Source organism: Kryptolebias marmoratus, linkage group LG12 (genome assembly GCF_001649575.2).
Source record: "Kryptolebias marmoratus isolate JLee-2015 linkage group LG12, ASM164957v2, whole genome shotgun sequence".
NCBI classification, from domain to species: domain Eukaryota; kingdom Metazoa; phylum Chordata; class Actinopteri; order Cyprinodontiformes; family Rivulidae; genus Kryptolebias; species Kryptolebias marmoratus.
Window position 1 is genome coordinate 11647999 of NC_051441.1, and position 6767 is coordinate 11654765.

Genomic DNA, 6767 nt, shown 5'->3' on the forward strand with positions numbered 1-6767 from the left:
GGATGGGGGGTGGGGGTGTGGGGGTAGAAAACTTTTCAAAGTGCTGCTGCTGTTGTGATCAGAAGGCATGGGGGAAGCAAATGACAGTGTCTGCTTCCAAAACAAACGCCTGGTCCCATCACACACACTGAGCTTTATATGTTATTTTTACTTTTCCGTTTCATGCAGCAAAGATGAGAAACGATCTTCATCTCAGACACGCTGTCGGTGGAAAATGCACTTTGCATGGGAAATAGTCACTACTTTAAACGGTTTAATATCTTATAAGACACTAATACATTGTTTCCAAATAACTCATTATGGTGTCTTCACCTTGACTCATTCTTCCCGGTCAGTAAGATGGGAGTGTTTTGTGAAATATTTCTACAATTAAACAAAACCAATGTCATAGCAGTCCTCAAGGAAAGCTACTTTAGTCTTTTACAGTGATGGTTCAGATCTTTTCAATTGAGGTTCTATGGAAACTTTAGTAACAATTAATATCTCACCTGTTGTAGGTAGGTTTTTGAACGACCTCAGTTTTGAGGAATGGCTTAATTCTGACAACCAAACTGAGCGAGACCAAGACCTAAATGGATTACTGTTGTCTTAAAACAACTCCAATCTCAAAAGTGCCATAATCGTTCATGCAAATGCTGTTTTATAAACATTCATATTGCCGTCAACATTGCAGTCGGTGACAGCCTGGGGTGCTTTATATCATTTCTGCTAGAATAACCATCCAATGTGAAACTGACGGCAATATAAAGGTTTAAAAAATAGCAACTGCATGAACTGTTTGGCATTAAAAAGATTGGGGTTGTTTGAAGACTGCAGCAAGCTGCTTTGGTCCTTATCGCTGCTAGAATTAGCTGTTAGCTTGTCAGTCTGGTCACAATTAAAGTCCTTTTCTCCAAACTGAGGTCATTCAAAGAGCTGCATGTAAGATATTAACTGTTCATAACCATTCCACAGAATCCCACTTCAAAAGAGCTGAACTATCGCTTTAGAAGACAGAAAGAAGTGAAGTCTTATGTGGGTTATACATTTCTATGTTTTCTGTCCATCTGTTCACTCACTGCAGGAACTAATTCATCTCTCTTATCCTCTTTCTTTGTTGACTTTGCGCTTTCTATCCTTTATTTCCTCGTGAAGAAAGCTAACCAGCTGCAGCTCTCGTTTTCCTGGTCGCTCACGTGCGCAGACACGTTCGAGCTCAAGTATCTTAAAAAACGCACTCTAAAATTACTAGATTACAATAATTACAGCCCTGCTCCGGCTGAGCAGCTGCGCGGCCAATAAAATGTGTCCTAGGACTGCACGCGCGCTCGAAAGCGTTGATAAAATAGGGCTATATTGTTCTGCGTACGCCTGCAAAAAAACCCCGAAGGTGTGAGTGAAGTCGCCGCGTTCAGGTGCGTAATCACCCCGCCGCTGCTGATGTCAAATGAAAGGCATGATGATGCATTTCTACAGCGTCACTGGAAAACACTGTACCGAGCCGCCGACAAACACACACCTGTATGTGTCGTTTTTGACGGGAGCAGATGTTTGACTTTTTAAAATTGTCTTTTGCAATTTTCCAACATCGCACAAAAAGCATTCACCCGAATCACGAGGTGCCTGTAAGACCTCGCGTTAGCACGGGTTACACACAAACGTGTTGATTACCGATCTTTCAAGAGCACTATTTATTCATCTCTAATGATATATGCGATCAAATACTCATCAGCAGTAAAAGATGGCTCCCACCAACTCCTGCGACTCCCCCCGCTCCCAGCTAGTGGCAGCAGCACTGGTGTAAAGCCGTGTTTTGTTGCAGTAAAACTTGGGACGAGATGATGAAGTGCAGAGAGGAAAGAGGAGGAAGAGGTTGAGAGACATGAAGGACAGTTGATGAACTGCACAGAGCTGGACATCGGCCAGATCCTTTTAATGAGCAAAGTGCTGCACCCAACACCACACACACCTAATTACACACACACGCGCACACACATACATGCAGGAACCTTATTTTTTGCCTTCCTTACTCTGCAGCATCCCGCCATCCAGCACTAAGTACTCCCCCAAGATCAAACAAGCAGCTCACAGTAACCGGCATACAGATGAGCCTCTCCTCTCCTCTCCCCCGCCTCCTTCTCTCCCCTGCAGTAACCTCTTCCTCGCTTCTAACCTTCCTCTACCTCCCCCCCCCCCACAACGACACTCTCACAGTGGGGGATACATCAGCCATCACTCAACAAACACCCTGCACTGACACTGCTAGTCCAATAAAAACATATTACCTGCAAACTGCATTAGGCCCAAGTGTGGACCACATCCACACACACACATAGAAGTGTATGAACACACACACGCTTGTGCATCCGGGGAGCAAACTGTGTGTAATCAGATCTAGGTTAGCAGCTGTAGTATACTGATCCTTGGAACGGCACGTACCCTCTTTCAAGATGTAAACTTTGTCGTGTTTGTGGGAGTTTCTTATGATGGTCATGAACACAGAGACAAAGTATTTAGTCCTGTTCGTGTGTGTATGTGTGTGTGTGTGTGTGTGTGTGTGTGTGTGTGGGGGGGGGGTCGGGTGTGACGTCATGCCGCACACCATATGGCTGCACTGTTTGTGAGTGTTTCTAAGTGTTTATGCTTTCTATATCAGATAACCTCAAACTGTAATAAATAATGTCATGCGGGCAATTTTAAAACGTTTTCATTAGTTATTTGTTGTAAACACGAGCTGTGCTGTGGTCATCCAAACTGCTTTAATTGCTCGTCCTCGAAACAAGACTTTTTGCTTGTGTATGTGTGTGTGTGTGCCTGTGTCTGTGTGTGTCTGTCTGCTGCTTTTGGGGTCAACCCATTTCCAGCTGGCTGCCACAGCCAACTGACCTTCAAACATAAAAATGGCTCTAACTCTGACAATTTTACAAATACTGACCTAAAATTTGGCGTGGTAGTAGCTGAGACTCACTCCCAACACATATTCTGGGTGCGATCAGATTGCAGAAGATCTTTGTTTGGTACGTTGCATTAAGTACTGGAGTCAACTTTGTTAGCAAATTGTCTCATGAACCAGTGGAGGGGCTTTAATGAAAGTAGTTATTGCATGTACAGCTATCGCTTATTTACTTTTGGAGCCAAACCAATTCAGGATGGATGCCAGAGCTAATCAACCTTAGCAAGCACAAAGAATGTCTATTAGTCAGTCAGTCTTACAGATATCAAGCTAAAAACGTAATGTGGTAGTAGCTGAGAGTCCTGAACAACACATGAGATCGTTTACAACTTTATATTCAAGGTTTGACCAAAATGGGAACAACTCTGTAGTCTCTCACCAGAAGATGATCTCAGTCTAAGATTCAGGCATGGAAGGTGGTGGGTAATGTGCACTCCTTCAAGGAGTTCTAGGCCTGTTGTATTGATGCGGCTCGTATGGCTTTAATCATTTTAGCGTTTATTAAGGGACATGATGAGGCGTCTCCATGCTGCTTTATGGACTGAAATTTAAAGCGTGATTTGATCAAGCAAGTCTAAATTACCAAGTGGGTCATTTACCAGATTTTACTGTAATGCAAAGACTTTCAGAAATGTAATGTGTTGTTCTTGTTGTTGTTGTTGTTGCTGTTTTTTGTTTATTTATTTATTTTTTTAAGAAACATTAGTTTAGAGAACATGTTTTTACCAACAACCCACCATGCGATTAATGACCTGTTTCTGTTCTGATCACGCTGAATTACCAGGCTGGTGTTCAGTCATGACTTTCTTAGAAATCGGTCTACATGGTTCATAAACACCACATTAGCAATGATTTAAGGTAAAAAAAATAATAAAAGCAATTATGACTTACGGTAAAATGCTGCACATTTTATAGAAAAGGGACCTCAAATTGTCATTGTGAATATAAATGAAACGCTTTGACTCATAGCTCGAGTCTGCTTGTATTAGTTGAGTGCATGTGTGTGTTTGTGTGTGTGTGTGTTTGCATGAGTCCTTCTGTGATGGAGCTGTGGTCTGGTTGCTCCCTGAAGCCACGCTCGTGTTTGTGGCACTTCTCTTTAATGAGGGACAAACATTTTCTCTCTCTGTTTTGTTCTCTGTCTGCCTAATAACCACCCAAAGTAAATGACCATGAGCCTTCAGGGCAATTAGACGGCCACTTGGGGCTTATAGTGTGTTGCTTGGAAACACGTCCACACAAGTGTGCAAACTAAGACCACTGCAATCTAGTTAGGAATGGTGCAAGGGAGGAAGCAGATATAAATACCGGTGCTGATCGATGAGGGGACAAGGAGATTAGATATAAAGAGGAAGGAAAACTGTTGAAAGTCCTAAAGGGGTAGTTCAGATCTTTTGAAGTGTGCTACCATGGGAAAGTAAGGAACAATTAATATCTTACCTGTTGTGGATAGCTCTATGAACAACCTCAGTTCTTACTACATTGATGAGCTGATGGCTAATCTGAGCAGGTTAAAGGCCAAAGTGGATTGCTCCCATCTGAAAGGTTTCATAACGTCTCAGGCTGCACAGGTAGTGCAACAGCTAGATGCTGCAGCTGCTTCTAATTAACCCCTAATTCAATGTAAAGGTCTGTGTAATGCAAAACTGAAGGCTGCGCAAAGGTTTAGAACATGACGTTTACATAAACTGCAATGGATTTTTAGGACTGGCGTCGTTTTAGGATCAAACCACTTTGGTTTCTATTTTTGGAAACTGAGGCCATTCAGTGAGTTATCTACAACAGGTAAGATAGTAATTGTTCAGAACCTTTCCACAAACCCCCCTCTGAACTATCGTGTTAGAAGATGATGCATCTGTGCTGTTAATTTGTGCTGCTCCTTATTTCTTCGTGTGTGCATATTTTAATCTCCTCTTCTCCTTTGTTTTCAGGTAACAGGAAGAAAACACAGAGGGAAGTTTTCACCTTTCATTTCACCACAACAGTCAGTGAGTTGCCAATTTTAGTGTGGCCTTTACTAACCACTGGACACACACCTGAAACACACACACACACACCTGAAACACACAGACCTGCTCTCTGCGTTACACGCTCCTCCCAATCTCTGTGATAATAAGCTTCCTTTCATTGTGTTGCATCATCCAGGAACAGTTGGTCTAAATATGCGAGAGAGAAAAAGTCAGGGGGGGAAAAAAAAGGGAGAGCAGTATTTTATTGGGTCTGGTCTGTGGCTATGATTGTGCATTTGTGGTCCACACTAGCTGTGGACTTGGCTCTTATTTTGTCTGAGGCTTCGAACAACCCAAACATTGCTTCACGTGTCTGCAGGCAGAATGTGAGAGACACAATTGTTTCGCTGTCAGCTGCAAACAAACCACCAGGGAGAGCACGTTTAAGGTAGGGTTCTTATCCCGCTGCATCCTTTCATTCACAGAGTTTCACTTTGCAGGACCATTCTCTGGTTCCTCCTCTCATGTGCTCCATGTTTCGGTCTTTCTAGGGACACAAACACACTATCTCACCTCTGTTTTCTCTCTCTGACATCTCTACACCCTCCCTGCCTTGCCCCCTCCTCCCTGTTGCTCTGCACACACACACACGGACACACACACATATTGCCGAGTCTCTCTCCACCTCCCTCCTGCTTTATTTACGCTCCCTCTCCGTCACACCTCTTCCTCTCAGCTCCCTCCCCTTGCCTGCCTCCATCCATCTCCCCCCCCTCTCTCTCGCATCCTCTCGTTCCCCGTCTCCTCGGGGCCAGCGAGGCTGCGGGGTAAGCATCACTTTCAGTCAGCGGTGACACTGCAGTCTCAGTGCAGCTTTTGATGGCCTCTGAAGTGCGACATGCTAGATGTGGAAACACGGCACATCCGCGTATGACCCGAAGCGTGAACATATGAGGCAAGGCTGAACTAAAAATAGCACGTGAGCCTTTAAAAATCCTCACAAACACACAGATCCGTTGAAGGATTTAGAGCAACAGCAACATGTAAATAACATTTTAGAGTCTATCATCATCACTTGTTAATAAGATTCATGTTTTTTTGCATGCAGTTTAGGTGCCTCCTTATGCAACAGAGTAAACAGCATGATATGACACATCGCTGCTCTTAAAAAACTGCGTAACGCGTCTTCAGGCTCCGGACGCAGCGAGGGAAGCAGAAACGCACCAACAAACTGCAGGGAAGCAGCTCATTCCGTCCCGGTGTTTACTTGTTTTTGCGTAGATTGAGAAAGAATTTGCGCTCTGATGCTTTCTGAGCTTGTTGTTTGGACAGATGCTGGTGGAAAACAAGGTTGAGGCAGGTGTTGGGAGTGCGTGTTTATGTGTGTGTGGGAGGCAAATGTTCTGCCCCAGCAAATGAAAATAGAACGCAGTCCCACGAGAGACCCTGCTGCTGTCCTCTATTCTGCATGTATACACACAAACACACACACACACCTTTTTGCTGCCCTCCTCATCACCCTGACATCCATCTGCTTGTCCAACTTGCATCCTGCTGTAGAGTTAAAATGACAGGTGAAAAGCGTGGTACCTGTGTTAAAGGTCAGCCGTTCTCTCCTTCTCGTTGTCCCTCTCGTCCCCCCCTGCTTGTTCAGCTGGTCTGAGCCGAGGTGAGCTGAGCCGAGCCGGGCGTACAGCGGCGAGGCTCAATCCTTTCACCCTGCGATGCTGAAAATGGCACCAATATTCCCTGATAGCAGCAGCAGCAGCCTCCCTCTCTCTATCTCTCTCCTGCTCTGTAGCTTGCCTCCCTCCTCTGCTTGTCTGCTGCCATGTTGAGAGCACGTAGGGTGAGGGGCGGGCTAAAAGGAGGGGGAGGAGGGGGGT

The 6767-nt window shown here is 44.6% G+C and overlaps 1 protein-coding gene across 1 annotated transcript in view; it reads right to left on the reverse strand.

The window, feature by feature from the left end:
* The window catches only part of LOC108239302 (retinoic acid-induced protein 1), a 53312-nt gene extending 46590 nt beyond the window's left edge, over positions 1-6722 (reverse strand). Inside the window, exon 1 of the mRNA XM_017421936.3 lies at positions 6472-6722. The gene's annotated coding sequence lies outside the window, so the exon portion shown is untranslated. The remainder of the gene's footprint in view (positions 1-6471) is intronic.
* Positions 6723-6767: the final 45 nt, after the last annotated feature.